This window comes from Colletes gigas, unplaced genomic scaffold (assembly GCF_013123115.1).
Source record: "Colletes gigas isolate AHSC1104 unplaced genomic scaffold, ASM1312311v1 Colletes_gigas_Sc00069, whole genome shotgun sequence".
NCBI lineage: Eukaryota > Metazoa > Arthropoda > Insecta > Hymenoptera > Colletidae > Colletes > Colletes gigas.
In genome coordinates this window covers 165,640-189,487 of record NW_025106698.1, presented here as the reverse complement: position 1 = coordinate 189,487, position 23,848 = coordinate 165,640, and the positions used below count along the sequence as shown (strand labels likewise).

Here is a 23,848-nt window from a genome sequence, read left to right as displayed (position 1 = left end):
CGAGGGACAGAGACAGAAACAGGGGGAGGGACAGAGACAGAGAGAGAGAGAGAGAGAGAGAGAGAGAGAGAGAGAGAGAGAGAGAGAGAGAGAGAGAGACAGGCAGACAGACAGACAGAGACAGACAGAGCGAGAGAGAATGAACGAGGCGAGGGTAGGAGTTTCCGCAGCCCCGAGGGTGTTTTGACTCGCGCGAGGGTGAGCTCCGTTGTCCATCCAACCGACCCTACCTACTTTCTTCGGAGAATCTATCCGCCGGAATGAGCGTGAGGCCCGACTACGGGGGACGCATTCTTTCACGCCATCGCGAGATGATCGACGAGGATGCGGTTTCCGGCGAACGAACGAGCACAATCGTCCGTCGACTCGACCTTAATTTCACCAGTTTACGGATACAGGAGGACCGTTCGACGAGCACAAAAATCGCGAACACGCTTTATTTTTCACCATCAAGACCCAAATACTTATCGTCGAATTCGACGATGTTCGAGCCTTTCGACCCTTTTGAGTCTGTTGGGTTGAGTTATAAGTTATTGGAATTGTAGGGCTATGGGTTGTATGATTGAATTAAACTTCAATATTTGACTGTATGAATATTTAGTCTTTATTCCAAACGCGAAGATATACATATCTTAGAGATCCGTTCAGTCTGAAATCGGTTTCCAAATTGTGCAATTTACCCACAGAGGAAAGGCCACAGTGAAGAGCAGTTCGCCCTAGCGACGAACTCTTATCTTTATATAATAAACATCATGAATTCGTAGAACCCATGGCCAAAACAGGAAAGAAACTTTAGACATACTGTTGAGAATAGATATATTTTCAATGTCTAGCATTGCGATTTTTCTCTGCTCGACGTCGACCCAGGTCGGGTCATAAAACCCATAGGTCTGCCGATCATTTGCCTAAAACGTATTCTCCATTATTAAATACACAACCTTTTCCAATTTATTTGGTAGCTTATCAATACCTGATGCAACAAAATCAGCTTGTTTTGATGGGAAAAACATTTGAATGAATTCCTCTACATGGCTGTCGCTATTGAACTTTTGTCCGTTTAAAGAATTTTGCAGGGATCGAAATAAATGGGTAACGCTGTCTATTCTAGTTCCAAAATTTTTTCCTGGGTGACTCTTGCCGTATTTGATTCAGCGTTGTCATGCAGAAACACGACACCTTTACGATTGATAAGTGCTGGTCGTTTCTGTTGTAATTTTTCTTGGACCCTGAATCTTCTTTTCGTGAAGAGTCGCTTTGGGTTCTGGCAGAGGTTGTTTATCTTTATCTACCCCCTGTCTTTTTCGGGCAACATTCTCGTACGTGACGCATTTTTCAGCTTCTGTAATCAGCTTGTCCTGAAATGGGTCATTTCTGTTCATAGAGGCTTCTCATCGACACTTTTTCTTAGAAACTACGATCGCTACCGCGAGAAATTCTTTTCTAGCAGACGTGACAGGTACCTACGTATCTTTTCTCATTTATCATGAATCTAAATACCACGGATCTTTCTCCCACGGTGCCGTTTATTACTATAACTTGCCCCTTCCTTTCGTTACTATCCTTTAATTCCCTCAAGCGCGCTGGTACCGCTTTCAACGCCGAGCATTATCAATGATAACTCTTTGTTATCCCGTCGGTGATTCAGTTTTCTTTTTGCAACTTTTGTCTCTGAACCCCGGTCCACGCTGCTTATTTTATTCTATTTCCCCCGACGGCGTACTTTATTATCCTTTCTTATTTCCTGTTCCGTATCTTTTTATCACCGTTCTCGAAAATGGGTTAATAACACAGCCGTACCATCCCTTTACACCCAATACATATTTACGATTATAATTTCTTGCGTTCGCAAGTTTCCAAAGACGCATGACCGTCGTTATTTTTATTACAACGCCGTACTGCGAACCCACAAATTCCGTTTACCACGAAATATTTTGCGGTATTCTATCACTCTACTGACACATATGTCTTTTCTTCGGTGTCAGCTATCGAAATATCCCCGATATTTCTGCTGCAGACGTAAATCAGTGTTGCGGACCGTTGTGACCGGGCCATGTGTTCCGTGTTTCGCCAAACATTTCACAGTGATTTATGAATCGACTGACGGACGTCCTTCTTCTAGACTTCAACCCACGAAATACACTGTCACTTTTGCTACGCCCGCGAATTTCACTTACAAAAATTCCATTTTGACAATTTCACGACAGTTTTTCCGTGTCTCGCTTTATATATCATAACAAAATTTAACACTAAATCTATCGCGACCGGGCAAATGATCGGTTGAACGGTTTATATTTTTTTGCAAAAATAACTGAACAAAATTTAGTACCAAATTCCGGTTTACTTCCAATGTTAAAAATAGTTAAACTTTAAACGCGTACAGTTCCGAAATTACTAGTGTTTTCTCCATAATTGAACCACTGTCAGAAGCAGTAAAGCTTCCTCTTTAAAATGGTTTATGGTTTTTGTCGATCTGACTTTTCGTTTTCGAGACATCGTAATTTAAATGAAGACGTATGTTTAAAATTCCACTATCCGCGCTCTCACCGCCTTAGAAACGTGTATTAATACGTATTAAACATACTAAAACTTTAGACGCGTGCAGTTCCGAAATTGCTAGCGTTTTTACTATAATTGAGCCACTGTTAGCGGCGGCAAACGTACCTCTTTAAAATAGTTTTTGGTTTTTGTCGATCGGACTTTCCGTTTTCGAGATATCGTAATTTGTGTAAAGGGTATTTTTCTTAATTTGACTATCTCTCTCTCCGTCTGATGCGTCGCGTCGTACCTCTTTGTCGCACGTGAGTCGTGATCGAATGACCTAGTTTCGGCGTAGTATTTCCAAGAATTTACTACGGACTGTTTACTATTTTTACGCGTGCGAGTTTGTTGATCACAACGAACGTAAACAAACGCTTCGGACCCCTATATCTCTGGAACTAGCCATCGCATCGACTTGAAACTAAAATCGCTATATCTCCGGAACTAATCACGCTATCGGCTTGTTCGAACGGTCATTTTAAAGGGCATTTCATCCCCTATCCGATGAGCAGAACTACTACTGTGATTTATGCTGTATTCTATGTTTATTTTCGTATTTACTTTGACACTATGCATCCATACAAGTTTCAGCACTTCCTATTGACTATACGGCTGATATGCGATAAAACAGGAATTGTTTATTTGATTGAAAATGAACTTAAATTTGTATACAGGCTGCTTTTGTAATTACTAGCCAGAATTTTTTCGTAAATAATTGTTTTCTCTGGAACCAACTACCGGTATCGACTTGAATCAAAATTCGTTTTCAAGGGCGTCTTATCTTCTGTAATGGAAAGATGTCTTACAAATCAAGTTTAAAACGCAACTTTCTATAAATATAATGCAAAAATTAAAAGTACGTTGCCTCGTAAAAGAGAAAAATAGTAGGAATGGATATACAAGAAGTGTCGACAGGTTTGGTGTTAATACACCATTCCAAACTAATTCCAACTACGGCAAAAAGTGCCTAGAGAAGAGATCAATTCGGTTTCCGAGGGATAATCAAAGTTAACCGACAGTTTTCAATCGCGTTTGCCGGTTTTACGACGGAAAGCGTCAATTAGCTCGAAGCTTGACACGATGCTGGTCAAATCAGCGTCAATTTTTGATGTTGTTGAATTGATTTTATTGAGAATTTGTTGTTCTGTTGACAATTAAACACGCAGTCGCTCGAGGAGCGTCGCTGAAAATGGACGAAACGACAGCTGACCGAATTTCGGCGCTTTTTATCCGCCATTTTCCGGCCACTGTGAACCATACAAAGTTTAATCGAATAACTAATAAAATTTCATCCGTTATTCATTATTTAAACAACGCCTATTGCCGATACAATGGACCAAGGGTTCGTGTTAGGATTTAATGGGATTATATTATTTTATTGATTGGAAGCAAATAAGCGGGTTTTATAAACACATAACTTTATTTGAGACTTGCTCAGACCGTCCACGTTTTGACTACGTTTTACACTCCTCGCATAACCTAACCTCTCTAAAACAACCGAGGAGCGCTCGGCTCCCTCCGCCGACTCTCGCTCACAATCGGCACTAGGCGGTTACATTTCAACAGTTCGAACAAAGGTACGAAATTCGTTTTCTCCGAAATATTTGACGGGGTTACAGAGCTCGAGTGACTCGTCGATAACCTTAAACGTAAATCTAAACTGTGGACCGACGTGGCTGAGAAATAAGTATCGTTTATCTGGAAATATTCCGCGGTATTCTATCACCGGAGCGACACGTACGACTTTTCTTTGGTGTCAGTTGTCGAAATATACCGATATCTCCGCCACAGACGTAAATCAGCGGATTCGCGCGATCCATGAGTTCCGTTTTTTTCGTCAAACCTTTCACAGCGATTTATAACTCCAGCGACGAAATACAGTGCACCCTCGCTAACGTTCGCTGGTTTGATTCCGCGAGGCGAACGTTATCGAGGGAGGGTCTATTAAAATCATTCAGAAATCAAAGTACGTAGCTTTTTTTACAAATTATTTATAGTTATAAATTAGAAAATGTAAAAATTTTCGGGTTAAATGTAAACAATACAGGGTGTTCGGCCATCCCAGGGAAAAATTTTAATGGGAGATTCTAGAGGCCAAAATAAAACGAAAATCAACAATACTAATTTGTTGATCGACGCTTCGTTAAAAAGTTATTAATGTTTCAAGTTCCGCACGTACTGAATTTTTTTCTAGAAAGTGGGTAGGATTTCGGGGGCAGGTTTATTCACCAGAAATTATTGTAAGTGACCCCCGCAACTGAAAATAATTTTTCCAGAACGATTTGAAGTTTTTTAATTTTGTCGAAAAATTTCATACTTTCTCGAATTTTTTTCTCGAAATTGGGTAGGATTTCAAGTGTATACCTAACGACCAAGACTGATTGTAATTGACCCCCGCAAAAAAAAATAATTTTTCCAGAATGATTTAAAATTTTTATTTTCGCCGAAAAATTTCAGCATCTACTACCCCCTGTCAATTTTTCTTTAAAATTAGTTTTTCATTTTTAATAAATTTGTTTGATGCTCTACAGAACAGTTGTCTAATGCTTTTTTATAGATACCCATGGGATCTGCTTCAGAAAAAAATTTCAGTGAGATACCTTTACTATTGTAGGAGTTATGGCCGTTTAAAAATTGGTACAGTTTTATGGGGTTTTTCTTACTTTACGGTGTTAAGGAACAACTTTTCGAATAATTTTGTTATTTCTACATATTCTTCGTCAAAATACGCGACGATTGCATTTTGAAACATTAAAATCCTTCAATCCGCTCAGGAGTTATAGTGTTTTAAAGATGCGCATGAAATTTTGGGTAAACATTTCTGGCTACATATTATATTTTCGGTAAAGAATTTTTTTTCTCGAAAGTGCGTAGAATTTCGGGGTACATCTATTCACCAAAAATGCTTGTAATTGACCCCTGTAACTAAATATAATTTTTTCAATATGATTCGAAATTTTTTAATTTCGTCTAAAAATGTCAGTACCTACGCGAATTTTTTTCTCGAAAGTGGGTAGGAATTCAAGGGTTTGCGCATTCACCAAAAATGATTATAATTAAGCCCCGCAACCAAAAATAATTTTTTCGGAATGATTTATAATTTTTTTGGAATGATTTATAATTTTTTAATAACTTTTTAACGAAGCCTCAATCAACAAATTGATATTCTTGATTTTCGTCTTATTTTGGTCTTTAGAATCTCCCATTAAAATTTTTCCCACGGTTTGTCGAACACCCTGTATATCGAGGGACCACCGTACAGTGTTCCACGCTCAAACTTGAGATCCCAAGGAATAAATTTCGGTTTTTCCCGAGAGATTTATGATCGATGCAACGCGCTGATGATTGAACAAAACCATCGTCGAACGGTCGTCGATATTCCAACTACATCTACCCTTCGAAATCAGGCCAGCGGTGCATCGTGCGGTCGAACTGCGAGACCAGAAGAAGAAGAGAAGATGCTGTTGGCCTGATTACCCGGGAAATTGCATTGCACGCTGATTGGATGGCGGATATTTATGCGGGGAATTACATCGGCGCGGAATCCGCTGCTTCACGACGTTATTACTTAATTCGCGTCGATATTGCTTTCACCGGGCCACGATCAAACTGTCACCGGCCATTATGGAACGATACCCCTGAAATTCGCCATAACGGAACGCGAATTAGGCTCCGATCTCCTTCGATCTAATCTTCGTCGTGCTCATCCTGGCCATTCTTTTGCGGTCGATCGCGAATTTAACCGTTAATGGACGTTCCGTGAGAACTAAATTGCAAAAGGATATCTCGAACGCAAAGCGCCCAAATACCAAATATAAAGACTTGGTTAAAAATACTGAAAATAGAATTTTTCGTTTATAAATATAAATTGTAAATAGCAAAGATTGGAACGACGACAAGATTTTCGGGATTTCCGATCATCGCGCGGCATTTCGTTCGATCCGACCAGGATATTCTCACGGTTGATCGATCGCCGGTAAATTTTATCATCGAGAAACACGAACGGATCGGTCTGAGCGGCGGGTGAAGCCAAACTAACTTCGATATAGCGCTCGATCCGAGTTCTCACGCTCGTGTTGGCCTTTCAATCAACGTAATTGTCGTTCGATCGAGTTCGAGCCTCGGTCAACAGCGACAATGCCCTTGACGACGTTCCTCGAGAATCGAAACGTTTCCTCGGTCTTTTCGCAGTTTCGCGTAGAACGGGGAACGCTATTTTTCGAGAAAGTTATTTGATTGTTTACCGTTTATCCAGGTACCGCGGGAACGTTCTTTTATTTCACGGCGGGGCGCCTCCCGATAAGTTTGGAAGCCACTGGCTTAAAGCGAACGGGTAAACAGGAGACTCGTAATGTAACGAGCGACGGAGAATTGAGTGTCACCGGGTGGCCTGGTAATCGAGCCCCATCGAGACGAGGAAACGAACCACGATCTCGATTTCGAAGGCAATCCCACGATAAAACTCCCGCGGAAACAAGCCACGATTTTACTTAATTCGCAGTCCTTGCCGTTTCTCGAATTTCCGAGCAGTCACGTAGCGTTAAAAGGAACGATTCTCACGTGGCTCCCATCGATGCTCTCCTATGGGTATCGATGTGCTTACCCCCCCCCCATCGTTTAAAAACAAAAAAAAGAGAGGACATCGTTTCTCTTCCGGTGTCTATTAACGCGACAGTGCAAGACTCCGTGGAGACTGGAACTCGAGAGAATGCTCGCGATGGCCCAAGGAACAACTTCGAAACCGTCCCTCCCCACTCTGAAACTTTTAGTTTCAAACACATTCGCCAAACGTAAATGGCAAATCTATAAAAGTTAAATTCTTATTGTCACCCCGGCCTTTGGAAGCGAGCGAAACACTTACTGGGTACTTTCACGTATACTGGACACAATCAATTTTGCTCTCGTTCCTATGCTTCTGTTGCTTATTATAGAAATGGAAGTTTCTATACTATTTTTGTGTGTGTATCGATATAAGATTCGAAATGTTTAGAATATAAAAATATACACCAGTTACACCCTCACTCGTATTCCTATACTATAATGGTGATTCACTTCTGAAAAGATACTTGTTTCATATGAGTTGTTTTTCTTTTACGTTACTTCTATTTACAGAGTAGTTTTTCTTTGTTTTTGTTTTAAATATTAACAGATCTAGTAATGCACAATTATAAAGCCGATAGAGATGTATAAATATAGATGGTATTGTAGGCAATTATACATGCCGCCGTTGGACAATCGGCACTGCTACCGACAATCGGTACCGCTGCCAACAATCGGTACCGCTACTGTACACGTGTCATTGAACACGTGTCATCGAACACGTGCCTCCGGGGCCAGGTTGTGTATGTATGAGTGTGTGTGTGAATGGGTATTTTAGGGAGATCCGAGTGAAGGCAAAGTCCAGTCTTAGCCCGGACTCCTTGGAGACAACTGACGTAAATAAAGTCTTTTTACAAACATTAGATTGTTTTTCCGCTTAACCATCCTACAGTATACAGTAATAATAATGCCAACAATATGTGGGTATTTTCAAGCGGTCCACCCATCATCCTAGTTTGGTCGCGGTTAACGCAGCTTAACGTCGATGATCCGACGAGAAGCGTAGTTCCCAACGTGACACGATCGTTAACAAGTTTTGTTTTTAATTTATTCATATGCAAACCCTCAAATATCTCAATGTATGAAAAGATAGACTTATACCAGTTTCAGAAACAGACTCGATTCATGAGAAACAAACTTTTTCATTTAATAAAGTGAATACAGGGTGTTCGGCCACACCTGGGAAAAATTTTAATGGAAGATTCTAGAGGCCAAAATAAGACGAAAATCAAGAATACCAATTTGTTGATGGAGACTTCGTTAAAAAAAGTTATTAACAAAAAAAAAGTTATTAACAATTAAATTCAAAAATTTGAAAATTTCCTGGAAAAATTATTTTCGGTTGCGAGGGTCAATTACAATCATTTTTGCTGAATGCGCATAACTCCGAAATCCTATCCACTTTCGAGAAAAAAAATCGGGTTTGTGCTAAAATTTTTCGGAGAAAAAAAATTTATCAAATCGTTCTAAAAAAATTATTTTCGGTTGCGGAGGTCAATGACAATAATTTTTGGTTATTATACATACCCCCGAAATCCTACGCATTTTCTAGAAAAAAATTTGAGAAGGTGTGAAATTTTTCGACGAAAAAAAAAAATTTTAAATCATTCTGGAAAAATTATTTTTGATTGCGGGGGGTAATTGCAATCATTTTTGGTGAATAGACATACCCCCGAAATCCTACCCACTTTCTAGAAAAAAATTCGAGAAGGTGTGAAATTTATCGACGAAAAAAAAATTTCAAATCGTTCTGGAAAAATTATTTTTGGTTGCGTGGTTCAATTACAATCATTTTTGGTGAATAGACATACCCCCAAAATCCTGCACATTTTCGAGAAAAGAATTCAGTACAGGTGGAACTTCAAATAATTCCTCGTAAATTTGAGTGCGAAAGATGTCATAGTTTCCTCGAGAAAAAGTCCCAAACGAAGATAAAAACTGCATTTCTCAAAGAGACCGTATCATTCTGAATTTCGTCAGAACCACCGCCCCCGCCTTGCGGCGAATCGAATTAGCCAGTCGATTCTAATTGCGAGTTTTACGGGACTTCCCGTCTCGCGGCGCTAAATATAAAACTGGCTGCTTTTCGTAAGAGGGTATGGAACACGATGCTACAAGCCCTTTTTATCGTGATTCTCGTTTCTTTTTCAAACGCCCCGGAGTGGGCGTTTCGGCTGCCGCGCGACGACGGAATCGAGTTTGAATTTAAAGTCAGAAAATCATTCGCATGGAAATTAAACCGTGTATCTGTAGTAATTACATCTGAATATGGAACGACGCCGTTGACGAACGACACGACGCCGGATTTCGGAGTCACAGGGTATATAGGCCTGACGGTCGAAGGGGCCGCGGCTGATTTGCTTTTCAGTCGGGCCAGCCCGTGGATGACCGAATCGTTTGAAGTTCGACCGGTGTTTGCGACGGAACATTTTTTTTTCAACGACGCCTACACCCACGTCCAGCTCGGTTAGGGCATTCGAGCCGACGTAGACGAAGCTAATATCCGCCGTGCGACGCGGAAATCCCTTCATCCTGTCGTCGAGACCTTCCTTCTTCGTCGAAATGAAAAATTGCCCGCCTCGCTGTCTCCCTCTTTCGCAATCGGCACCCTTTAGTCACGAATGGCCGTTTCTATATTTCTAATAGTTTACGAGATAACTTCACTGCTTTGAGGATGAATTTCATACCTTCAACGTGGACGATAAAGAAAAAATGCGAGTCAAATATTTTTGGTCGCTCTGCCTGGTCTGCTAAATTTGACGATCGACTTTTAATTTCGTCTGTGTCCTAAAGGGTTTAAAAAATCTGTTGATAGATTTGAATTTAGGAATAAACTCGCACGAAATCCTCACGTGGCTCGTCGAGAGAACGATCATCGAGTCTGGACCCATTGGTTTCTTCCTAAGTTCCCTAGCCCTCTTTTTCGACACCCTGTAGATAGAATAACCGGCAGAATATACTTCGTAAGTATGCAGGAAGTCCTTGTTGTCTTCGTTACACAGTGATTACGATCCCTTCTCCCTCTGGAGTTCTTGGCGCTCTTCTGTCCGCTCGTGTCTAGGCCCTAATTCGCCCAAAGGAAATGATTTTTCTGGTTCCGTTTACCACCCACATATACCAAATTTTGTAAGGGGCTATTCTCGTTCGAAGCTTTAAAATTATTCACTTCTTCAAATCTCTTACAAATATTATCACAATTTTAATTTACTCGACAAAGGGAACGCCTGCTTAATATGTGCGTCAAATTTGCACAAAATTTGCACCTTGTTGAACGATTAAACACGCGTAATTAACGAATCTTTGTCTTAAAAATCACTAAGATCGTCCATGATCGACGCCCCCTAACGGGAATGTCGACGAGTCGCTTGTTTGGAAGCCGCGTCTAATCCGTCGCGTTAAAGCAGAAAATAAAGAGACGGAATAATATAATAATGGCGTCGCGATAAGCACGGTAACGACGCATTCCCGCGGCAAACAATCGAACGGTCGGAAGAGCGAAAATTACGAGCGACAAAAGTGCGATGAGCAGGCTGCGACGACAATCCGGAAACATGGATTAAAATTCTCTGCGTCGGAACAATCGATGCTCGCACTCTGCTACCTCTCCTCTCTCTCTCCCTGCGCCGATAATGTTAAAGCCTCTATCGCGCGTTGCTCTCTGGTCACAGTTTTTCCCGGTTTTTCCCGGCGTCCATTAACGTTTCAATTACCGACGCCGGGCGCACCTGTTTCTGCTTTTTACCGCCCTCTCGATCGTCGACTTATTTATTATTATTTTCCTTTTCATCATTCCCTCCTACTCTTTTCCGTTGCCGCCAAATTGCTGCGCGCGCCAATTTTTGTGCAAGTCGCGTTATTACGCTCGATTTCGTTCCGGTTAATTTTTCCGCGCAGATACACGACCGTTCATGAAAAGACCGACGGTCGAAAATAAATCGAAAACGTAGTTTTAGATTTATGTTTGATTCGATACACATATAGAGACATTTAACTTTTCCTTAATTTTTCTTGTAAACTACGTGTTGTATAAAAAAATGTTTCGAAAGAAAGTTGTTTGGTATAAAAAGGAGCATACACTGTTTTTCATTTTTTATCAAAATATGAAGGACACCTTGAGTTCTTTAACTACAATGTGCAACATGTAATTATGACATTCGAAAGTCTATTGAATATAGAATAAAAAATTATTAAGATGCATGAAGGATGGTGAAACTTTTATGTTTGAGAATTCCATAGAACGCTTGCCTTAGTTTCAATGTTTGCATAAATGAATTCCGCAGTGATAAGTCATCGAATATAGCCGTAATAATGAAATTTAGTAATATTCTTATGGTGCCCCTGAGAAAAACTCAGTCAAAGTGAAACGTTTGTATGCGGAAAAATTTGATAAAAAAGGAAAATAATAAAAAATTAATTAATTGTTGCCGTGTACGTTCGTTCGAAACATGTTTTAATACAACATATAATTTTCAAGAGAAATTAAGGTGAAAGGAGTTAAATGACACACACCCTCTATACTGATTAACACTTCTGACAAGCATTTTTATTTCGAATTATATTATATTAGTATTTGGGCAAAACGGAGTACGAATCCCTACGACTCTATACGAATTGCGATTTTTCACGAAAAAAGATATTGCACGCTGTAATTAAAATTGGTTCAACGTGATTTCTTGTCCGCCCAGAAGAAACGTAATAAATACCCGTTGGCTGGTACGAGGAGTCTATTCCACAGCTCAGAAATTAAACAACGAACGTACGAAAATACGTTAACAACTAGATGGGATATCGAAAAAGAGAATTAGCCTCTAGGCACGGCGGATAAGATACGAGAAAATCTATCGAGAAATGGGGTCGTTTCGTATTCGAATTTGAAACGGTGAACGATCAACAACGGCAGGAAAGGCAGCATCGATTTTTCGCCGCATCGAAAATACATCGAACGATCTTCCGAACTTCGCGACAGAGCACTCCGCGCGATAAAAAATTCGATAGCAAAATCGGTGATTCGAAAGAACGGGGAGGGAGAGGGGGGACGCGTTTTTATCGGCCATTGCACCGCAACTGAACGAAAAACACGAAGAAAAATATACACGTATAAAGTACCTACGTACGAATAAATAAATAAATATATACGCGTATATAAGGTACTAGAGAACCGACGGAGGCAGAACTAATGCATCGCGGAACGAATGTATATTTTTTGGCGAGATTACTGTCGTTTTTCAGCAGCTGCCCGAACCATTCTTGCGCGCCAACAAATAGCGTCCCTGATCGCCCATTCCCGCTAAAACTGTGCGTTTTGTCTCCGTTACAAAGGCAGCCATGGGACAGCCATCGGAACGCCGTTCGCCCAGCCCTGTCCGACCAATGCGCGCCGAGAAATTATTTTCTCCGCGAATTAATGGTCCCCGTGCGCCACCAAGTAAGGGAACCGATGACCTCCGTGCAGCTTTATCGGCGAACGAGATAAAAACGACCGCTTTCCTGCGATTCGATTCCCTCTTTCCGTCCGAAAAATCGTCGAAACGCCAAACCTGACTCCCACGAGCTAGATGAATGCGCCCTGGCTTCGCGGCACTGGTCCGATTGTTTTATTTTATTTTTTGGTCTTTGTCACGTCACGAAGAAAAAGGGGTGGAAATGGGAGAAGGGATCGTGGGGCAATAAAACGTGAAGAAATACTGGGGAAACGAAACGGAGAATTTCGAGTGAATGCGTACCGAAGGGGGAGGAAGAAATGGGGCAAGCACGGTTTGTAGAAGAGAGTGGAAGAAAATATTAATTTATTAAGTCGTGAATATTATTTACCAGCAATTTGCGTTAAATTTGAATGTATTTTTTCCCCGACTTGTTTCAGATTTTTATAAGAACACGGTGCTCGAACGGGGGAACGTCGGGTGATTCGTTCTCCAGCCGGATGAAAGAAAAGGGGCTAAGAGGCGGAGTGAATTGCGATTTAAACGCGGTACGATCCCGGGGAAGAAGACTTTCACGAGAAGCGCGGAAGTAAACGACGGTCGTAGCTGCTGCGCGGCTCGTAAAACGAAACGTTCGGGGAATTTCAGCGAGAAGTCGAACGATAATCCAACCGTGAAGCCGGGCTGTATGCAGACCCGAGAAAAGGAGTGTCGCTTCGTAATCGATTCGAAATACAGCCGCAACGTCGATTACTTGTCCCTAGTTTGATGAGCGAGCCGTCCACGCGTCCCATGTCCTGTTCGATGGAACAAGTTCGCGTTTTACTGTCGGTAACGCCAGATTTCTTGTCGAGAACCGTCAGCTTGTATAGACAAGTTCGGTACTGAACACTGTCAGGCAAACATCCTTCGACAAGAAATCACCCAAAAGCAATTTTAAGTAAAAATAAATTTCATAAAATCAAGTTTCTTATAATGCATTTTGGTCCAAAGTGTTTGGTACAAAAGATGCTCAACGATCTTACCTATTTTCGAGGAATCTAATTAAGAATTCGCGTGTGCTCTCGATTAGCTACATCTCGTACGATCCAACACGTCTACAAACGACTGATCTTGAGATACCAAGGGGTAAAAAATTCTCGAACAAAGACATCCCCTGGGAGATCAGCAAGATTATACCTTAAACCCAGACGAAATCCCGGAGTCTCGTCGCTGGACGAACGTTCCCTGTCGCATCCATCGTTGAACGTCTTTCAAATGGGCGACGGATCCTAAACGCTTGTCACACTCCGGCTGACACTAGCACACCGAGCAACGAACCAGCCGCTCCTCGCAAGCAAAACTGCGCTCGGGTCGAAAGGCCATCGGCCAGACAACCTACCTACGAATCTGGCCAACTAACACCGACCAACGACACCGACATGCACAGCCAGACTGCGTTTAGTTCGCGCGTAAACGCGTCTCCTCTCCCTGTTCTTCTTGCTCTAGCTGGCACGGGCTCCGCAGCTCGATGACGCACGCCAAGGTTCGATCGGCCGCTCTTAATCGAACCGGCTCCTTCCGACTGTTGCTATACTAACCGCTACGGACGGGCATCGAGCTGATTACACCTCCAACAAGGCGAATTCGTCTCTTCTGCGCGCTAAGCGCCCACTACACTGGAGCCTCGTTACTCAAAATTCTGCCAACTGGGCTTGGGACACCGTTGAAATTTGTTAGGGTTCTCAAAATCAATAATTAAGACTTAAGTGAAGGAAATCGTGTCTTCTGTACGATACATGCTCACTACGTTGGGAGAGTATAGCTTGAAAGTGTGATAACTGTGCTTGGGATACCGCTGAAATTTGTTACGATTCTCACAATTAATAATTAAGATCTAATTCAGACCTAACTGGGTAAATTCGTGTCTTCTGTATAATAAATGCCCACTATGCTATGAGCTTATAGCTTGAACCTGTGATAACTGTTCTTGGAATGCCTCTGAAATTTGCTAGGGCTCTCAAAATTAATAATCAAGACCTAATCCAGACCTAACTGGGTGAATTCGTATCTTCTGTACGATAAATGCCCTCTATGCTATGAGCTTGTAGCTTAAAACTGTGCTAACTATGCTTGGGACATCGTTGAAATTTGCTATGGTTCCCAAAATTAATAATAAATTGCTTGAAACTGTGCTAACAGCTCTTGTGAAATTTCCTAAGGTTCTCAAAATGAATAATATACAAAATTACATGTCCCAATGAGTAGCTTTGTAGAATTTAACTCGTATCTGAGCCAGAATATTAACTCTATCAGCCTGCCTTATACTGGTTTAGGGAGTACCTGGAAGACAATCGGCAGGAGTTGCTCGAAGGATTTAGCCACAATCTACAAACAAATATTGATGTCTGGATCACTGAATGACAATTTTTGTAATAAAATTTTGCCACGAATCTCTGACACGAATATAACGCCATGTTGTTTCCTTACATCCACCGTAAATATAACTATAAGTTTAGATTCTATTCGAAGACTCGGACAGAAGGACCCACGAAAAGTTGTTTTTCGTTTCGAGAGTCGACCCAAATTCCGATATAAGATCATCACAACCCGTAGACTCAATTAGGTGCTACCCCAACGGAAATAGTGTACCATGACGAAAATAACGTGGACGGTCGACGCCAGGCCCGACGACGAAGGCGCTCATTCGCACGCTGCATGAATGACTGACTGGCCAGGTGATGATCTCGGTGACTATGCGACGGTTGCGTAACTGGCAATCTGCGTAGCGTGCAACAGCCCCCTTGACAGTTCGCGTAGCGCAGACATTTTGGCGGTGTGTTCTATCTAACGCACGTCGTCGACCAGTCAACTGCCAATTTAGGCGACTTCGATCTCGTCCGTCACCCTTCTTGTCGTCCCAATTCGTTCCCCTATTCGCTCAACAACACCGAAAATAATCAATATTCAGAATCAATTAGAAACAAATCAATTTTCTCAGACAAACCAATGTCAACAAGTTTCCCTAGATCCAATTATTCCTGTTTCCCTAATAGCTCGAAATAAACCATTTCTCGTCGCTCAAAACAAAATGTTTTGCTGAAAATCACGATCAAAACAACCGTGGAGTTTGTATATTTCGAGAAGCCACGGCAACACGTTACTTAAGGTGAACATTATTTACGACTCAGTCAATATTATACAACTTCGGGGGTGCGTCTACCGGGATCTTAAAATATAACCTTGTCGACTTCGGCCCCAGGAGACGCTAATTCGACGTATCTACTGTTACAAGACAGCATTTCCGGTTACATAATGCATGGAACCCGACTTTCGATCTGTTACAGAATTTAATACGAGTCAGAACTGTACGAATTCTTATTAAAATTCACCTCTGAGGATCCTGATTCCAAAATCCTGATTCTGAGCCGAGGGGCGAAGGATATTATTTAACACGAGTGGATTTGGCCCTCCCGACGTCCACGCCACCCAACTGTTCGGGATCGTTCTTTTTCCCTCAAAGGGGGAACAGATGGAACAAAATTTTTGTTGCCCGTTTCAGACGCAGAATCCTCCGAACGTCGGTGCCCACCTGTTACTGGAACATTCTGTATGCGGCGCGAACCATGAAAAGTCGAGCAGCTGGTCAGTCATTCACGCTGTCTGCCAGCGCGACGTTAATTTACACGCCGGAGACGTAAATGGCCGAGCTTCCACGTTATTTCGGTCGTTAAAGCAAACACGTATATAACGTGTCGTTGACAAGTGACTGTTTCGTCGTTTACTAAGATATGAGTGGCCGGGAAGCTCTGCGAGAATGCACGTTGCATTATCCACCGGTTCACGAAGGACGCCTAATCTACCGAATTTATGCTTCCAATGGAACCGAATACCTTGGCTGAAATGCAACCCCACTTTCGGAGCAATTTTGATTACTGGAAAATTGCTTCTGCTTAAATACTAGCATAGATTGGACGGAATTATTTGAAACTGGGGAGGGCACGTTTATAGATTACAATTTATCTATTTGTAGAGGAATTGGAATAGCAATGGATGATAGAAAAACTGGAGGAGTTGGCCTATAGTTCAACAAAATTTTCAAGATTTATCCAGTTCTATAACAATTGGAATATCGTACACATCGATGGATGATAGTATATTAGAACTGGAGGAATTGCTTCAAAATTTGCAGGATTTATCTAGCTCTATAACAATTGAATTATCATACAGAGTGATAAATGCTAACATGTTAGAACTGGAGGAATTAGTCCTTACTTGAAAAAAGCTTACCTAACATAAGACACTGAGCAATTGAATGGGGCAAATAGAAATGAACCATTCCCCATAGCAAAAAGTGGACTATCAGCAAGAAACCGTGCTTTAAATAAAATTCTAACAAACGTAGTGTGTTGATATCTGTCATTGTTTCTATAAAAGAGCACCAAAAAGAAACTTAGCCAGACCAGAAGAAGTTGGCAACTCCAAAGACGACAGATCCATAATGAGAAGAAGACGAAGGATTCCGCGGTTCCCAAAGGTCGTCGTGAGGATGATCGATCCTTAAGGAACGTGGTAACCGTGGGAGATCTTAGACTTGCGGGACGATGTAGTTGGGACACTGGAAAGTGACATTGATCCAGTGGACTCGGGTGTTCTTTGGAAACTCCTTCAAAGAAACTTCTTGTAACGACTCGTAACGATCCTAAATTGAGAAGTATCGGAACGAGGACGGTATCACCGGGGAGAGCAGATAATTGCACGATGACCCAAAGCCTCGGTCCGCGTCGAAAACACGCCGACGACGCAGCAATTGCTCGCTTACGTTGCTTCGAAATTTAATTACGCGTGCCAGACACGAAATACTCGAAGGAAGTTAGATTAACTCCCCGTTGGGGAGGGATGGGCTGACAAATTTGCAGAGCAACTTCCCGGCCAGAGCCTCGTAAACACCGTGTCCTCGAGTTTTCAATGGACCGTCGACGACGGGATAGATAAAACGCGAAGAAACGAAAATTCGACGACAGCCTTAACCGTCCACAGTTCGGTATTCGATAATGCCAGACGATACAAAATTTATGTCAAGGTCGCCATTCTCGTAAATTATCGAGGTTATTCGAAGTTACAAAAACTTTTGGCGTCAAATTGTGGACGAAGTCAATATTCGAGATCTACGATAGTCTTTAGATCAGATTTACGCCGCATGTTCGCGATTACGAGAATCGTAAATATTATTTGTTAGCAATTTATATTGCCATTCGAGTTGACATAATTACAAAGAAATCCGTGTTTTTGATAGAACGCCCGTCCCGCAGAAGTCAAAGTTTATCGACGTGTTTATCGTTCGAACGTCCCGGCGAGAGAGACCATCCACGAGTGTTTAAAACAAAAAGGAATGATTACAGAGAATAACAAAGAAGGTTCCAATTACAATTAATATTTGTATCGATAGGTCATTAATTTCCTTCAATTTTCGTAGCTTTAAACGTAAAATTCAAAACTTATTCGTCATCTCTACTATTGTAAATTTCTTCTCCAGTTTTGTTCATCAATTATTCCGTGTACGAATAAATAAAACAAAGTGTGTGTTGAGACTTGGACTCACGAATTTATGAAAACTTCTTCGAAACCTCCAAGCCGTTGTAATCCCTTTGGAAAAGGTGGCGAGCAAGGAGATGGTCCGCGAATCGATTTTGGCGCGTATTTGGGTCAAGGGTAGACAATCCACGCAGAAGTTACCCCGAACCTCGTGAACTCCGTCGTCGCGAGAATCGTTCGAACCGAAACGCTGTTAGAAAACACGAAGGTACACGCCTTAAGGTGATACGTCTTCGACGGGAATTCGGTGCACGTGCGCGTGTTCTAACACGATCGCCGCTAGGCGTACAATGATACAGTGGATGTACGCCATCCAGAAACGATAATGTTGCGGTTAAAAGGTTCCCCCGCCATCGTGCGGAGCGTGTGCGGCCATGGGGTTGCCGTGGCAAGGGTAGGGACGGAGATAAACAACGTACCAGACAGTTAACCCCGCAATTTATTCGAGTAATTTAGCCCGAGACATGTAGATTACACCGAAGAAAAGATTCAGCTACCAAGTGCTCGCAAAAACTCGCGACGAAAAAGGTTGCAGGGAGGAGTCGACGACTGGTGCAAGCTTTTTACCGAGTGGTTTTAAAGATAAATAATTAATATTTAATAGGGGGGGCTTACGTTATGGATGCTGGAGTAGGAACCTCCGTGTGTAATCGCCACGACGTCGATTTTGATCCTTGATCCCTGTAACGAAATTTAAGAAAAATTTAAAAGTTAATTCTTTTCACAATTATATTTCATCCAGATGGTGTTTTATTTAAGTAATAATCCATATCTTGTCAAGTAGTCTTAATATTTTGGTCTCTGAAACAATTATACTGAAACCTACCCAGATAAGGAGCTATTCCTCATCCACAGCTGATGATATTGGTCAGTCTTAATATTCTACAATTTGTTTTACAATTCTAATTCAGTCAAAAGATGTTCTATCCTAGTCCTACACCGCATCCTGACAAACAGTCTTAATATTCTGGTCTCTGAAACCGATTATACTAAAACCTACCCAGATCAGGAGCTATCGCAGCTGATGATACTGATGAGTCTTAATATTCTACAATTTGTTTTACAATTATCATTCACTCAGAAGGTGTTCTATCCTAGTCCTCACCCACATCCTGTCAAGCAGTCTTAATATTCTGGTCTTTGAAACAATTATACTAAAGGTTACCCAGATATTTCTTATCCACAACTGATGATATTGGTCAGTCTTAATATTCTATAATTCGTTTCACAATTCTAATTCAGTCAAAAGGTGTTCTATCCTAGTCCTAACCCACATCTCGACAAGTAGTCTTAACCCTTAATTTAATAAATATTAATTTACGTAATAAATCCGCCTTAATTTACGTAATCCTCTATTAGTTAATTATTTTTTGGATGCTTTAAAGGAAAGTTGATTTTCATTTACCAATTTGGTAAAAATCAACATTAAGTAAAATGATTCAGTTGAAATTGAGAGCCCACTTAAGTGTTAATCTCTCCCTGAAGAAACTACAAATGTTACCCCACACGAAGACCTATTCCTCATTCACAGTCGAACGAATAATCGGAATATTCCACAACGCCGTCCGAGAATCGCTATCCCAGTCGCCAATAATGTTCGTCCAGCGCAAATTTTAAGCATAATACGCTGAAACAGTAATATCGCAACGACGGCACGCGCAGTGATTCCGGAATGGATGCAATAAAGCGGTAGAGCAAATTCGACCCCCGCGAAATATGACAAACGTATTATAATACCATGCATAAAGTTTCTTTTTCCCCGGTCGAAACTTTATGACTTCATAGAGGACTGTGGCTGGTAAGAGGGAGGAGAGTGCCGCGATACGTAACCACCTTCTCTCGCCCCCCGAAGATGATCAAGGTAGCAGGCTGACACGATCGATAACCAATATCCATGGAAACTGGATCCCCGGCTCGTGACGGAGTTTCTTCTCCTTTCGTGGCCCAGCGCGACGTCGTCGTTTCGTTCCGTTTTCCCCACACGTACGATATTACGCGTGTGCGAGTCGACGCGAATTCGCGAAGATTTTACCCCGCGACGTGAACCGCCGTTCGAACCGACGACCATCGATAACCTCGTTACTTCCTGGTACCTGCTACGTGGAATCTCGATTCTACCTCCGGGTTTTCTCCGGAACCAGTAGACGCGTATCTCTACGCGGTAGATTCTCCTCGCAGGGATAAGCTACGGCTCGCCGACGTGGATTACGGTATCACGATTTCGGATAGAACAATCCTCGAACGAACTGCCGGTCGGTGATCTAGATCATCCATTCTGGATGGGTTTACGGTCGAAATCGACTAGGACTCGTTCGAGGTGTTTTGGACCTTACTGCGAGTCGAATTCATTGTTTCACCGATAAGATTCACTTTGTGGTCGGATTCTAAATTGACGTAAACCATTTTTGGGAAACGTAAACGTTCGAGAATATTTACCACGACTATTGCAAAAGGAAGAGTATTTCTCGGTATCTTGTTTCTAATTCCCAGTTTCCGAAATTGTCGTTCGATAAGGAGCGAACCGAATCGCGTTATCTTTAAAGGATCCCATTTTCGCTGGGGGATAGAAAGCCGTCGACCTCGCCTTGTACGTTATTTTCTAGGTCGTTGCGAGCTGATTTCGGAATAGAAGGAACCCACAGAAACGAGATAAAGGGCAATGGAAAGGGATGCCGTGTCCGAGCTATCGATTCCCTCGATTGTTTGCACATTTCTCGCGGCTGGGAGCAGTCCTATCGCACCCGTATAATTATAGCTCTTCTCTCTCTCTCTCTCTCTTGCTCGATGCTCGTTTCTTTTCGTTCTGAGTAACGTTTTCACTTAACCCGCGGGTTCTTGCCAGTTCTCAGTATCTGCGAACCACCACCATTCTTGCGACTATATCCGTTTATTTCGAGCCCTTCCTACGATGCGAGACTTCTGATCCTTCTTAGCTGCCTAGACTCTTCGATATTCGCTGTCGAATTACGGCCAAACTATCATAAATAGAAAGAAATCCCAATCCACCTTTTTTGTCTAGAATGTAATATGCTTCACATTAAGTTATTACCATAATTTCAATAGTACCGATACTTGTCGAGATAAAAATGAAAATGCACCGACCCAAAAAATGCCCAATCTAACCAAATTTCTTCAATATTTGTTGAATTACAACGAAACTATCATGAATAGAGAGAAAATGTACTGCACCTTTTCTCTTCAAAATTTAATAACCTTCACATTATGTTACTACCATAATGTCAATATCATCGATACTTGCCGAGATAAAAGCATAAATACACCGATCCAAAGAATACCCAATTTAACTTGATCAAATTTCTTCAATGTTTGTCGATTAATTACAACAAAACTATCACGAATGGAGAGAAAATATACTTCACCTTTTCTCTCCGAAACTTAATAACCTTCACATTATGTTATTACCATAATTTCGATAGCACCGACGGTTGTCGAGATAAGAGCAAAAATACGAGGCAACCTACGTTAATCGAGCAGAACGCATACGCCAAATTTCAAAACAATGGAAATTATGCCCGCCATTCCGGGAAATTTGCTCCCAGTCAACCGAACTAAAATGAAACCTCGACTCGCACGCGGTTAACTCGGTCATGCATACGTTGCACGCGTGCTAGCGAACCTGTAACGCGTTTCTGGTTCGCGTAAGTCGAGATTCTAAGTCGGTTCCGAACTCGAACGATGTTGATTCTGAATCGGGATCGCTGTGGGTTCGTGGAAACAGTTTGGTTCGGAAATGCCCAGCGGCATTAGTTGCGCAGTGGCTCGATTGGTACGATTGGACTTTATGCGGGCCACGGACAGAACGACTTTTTCGTACGTAAGCATCGATGGCTCCAACGATAATTGCGAGGTGCACGGAAAATCGTCAAACCTCAATATTTTTGGAAGGTACACGCTACAATTTTAAATTACATTCATCCACGATTGTTGATTTAATGTTGTCTGGTTGAATTCTATTTTTTCAAAGAGACTGTCGCTGCGTCTTATCGCGCTGAAGAAATGAATGTTTATTTGAGACGACGTACCGCGTATCGCGACAGACATCCAGTTTATGGAAACGCGCGTAGATTCGAGAGTTTAAATTATGCCGAAACTTAGAAGCTACTGTTCTTTCACTACGGAGACGCGACAAAGTTTGTCCCGTCGTAACCTAATCCGAACACAGTCGTTTCCATTCGACGAACTTTGGTACATTTTCGTGGCAGTTTACTCCGACGTTCGGTCCGTCTATTGAATAACTGACAGTCGACTAATCCCCGTCGACCAATAGAAAGCCGAGTTTCGTCGCGAAAGTTAAACGAATCGGACCGGAGCGACTCGCCGGTAGATTTCGAGCGAAACTTCTGCGGGTACGACGCACTCCCCGAAGGCCAACATCCGGCGAAATCTAATTTCTACATGTCAATTGGATTAGCCCTATAACTAACGGTATTAACGAAGTCACGGTGTCGTTCATTAGCAAGACGACAGATCGAAGGAGACGAGAAGTTCCGTGGACCGGGACGCCTCGCAGCTGCCGTATAGTCGGCACACCCAAATCCGAAACGTCGGGCGAACAATGAAATTTCGGCCATCGAGCTTCCAAAGGGACTGTTTAAGACCCGTCATTAAACTCGTAAGCTCCGTCCTAATGCCGCGATACAAAGACCCGGCTGCAAATGCGTCCCGGAAGTCACGCTCGAAGCCAGAGTCGAGGATTATCCGGACATCCCTTTGCTTCCCACGGACGAGAGTGTGCCGTTAATATCCTAACTCGGGACAAACATTCAAAGTTCAATCTATCGTGACAGCGAGCGTTCAAATTGCTCTCCGCAATAATTCCATTTCGAAGTTCCCTCTAATACCCTGTATTAAGGAAACAGAAGTTTGCGTTCTCTGTACCGTTCCATTTTGATTTCAAAACAAATACAACCCGGATTTTTTTAACCTGTCAAGCAAGGTCCCTGGAGAACTTAAAAGATCCTATTTACGCCTGAACCGTCAACTCCAGAATGCATCTTGAGAGGAAAATCTTATCGAGACTTTAGAGCTAAGGGCTTCGAAGAATCCTGTAATTTCTGGACACGAAAAGATAGATCGTTATAGTTTAGGGCGAGTTTTTTCCAGTAACGCAGATAGAACGTGGAAGACTGTGCGGCACGGTTCGTTGTTGCATTTTTAATGGGGCCGAGTAAGCTCCCGGAACGATAACCTCTTGGCACGCATGTGGCCAGCCGAGGAAATTCACAATTTAGTGCCCGTTGTACCCTTTTGCCCCGTCTTCTGCGTGCTCAGACCTATCTAAATATTTACTACAGGACAGAGGCGCGCACTCGTTGGTTGCATTTGCCCCTTCGTTTGCTCGATGACTTTTCCTCGCCGTGGCGAAACATCCCTTGCCACCAGAAAGCCTCTGTCGGACTTCGAAATTGCTGGGGGATCGACCATTATATTATTGCAACTTGGATAATTCGGAATGGAATCTCGCTGCTGTGACGGGGCAGTAGGAAAGAAAAGGAGTGTTTCGACCTGAGCCTACTAATGGTATGATCGAGAATTTACTTGTGAGAGAGACTTGTGTAGTTACTTCCAAAGAAAACAATTATTTACGAAAAAGTTCTGGCTAGTAATTACAAAAGCAGCCTGTATACAAATTTAAGTTCATTTTCAATCAAATAAACAATTCCAGTTTTATCGCATATCAGCCGTATAGTCAATAG

The 23,848-nt window shown here is 42.1% G+C and overlaps 1 protein-coding gene across 2 annotated transcripts in view; it reads right to left on the bottom strand.

The window, feature by feature from the left end:
* The window catches only part of LOC122403680 (alpha-mannosidase 2), a 198,989-nt gene that overhangs the window by 114,515 nt on the left and 60,626 nt on the right, over positions 1-23,848 (bottom strand). Inside the window, exon 2 of one of the 2 annotated variants that reach the window (XM_043407339.1) lies at positions 18,747-18,812. The exons of the other annotated variant lie outside the window; for it this stretch is intronic. The gene's annotated coding sequence lies outside the window, so the exon portion shown is untranslated. The remainder of the gene's footprint in view (positions 1-18,746; positions 18,813-23,848) is intronic. 2 annotated transcript variants of the gene reach the window in all.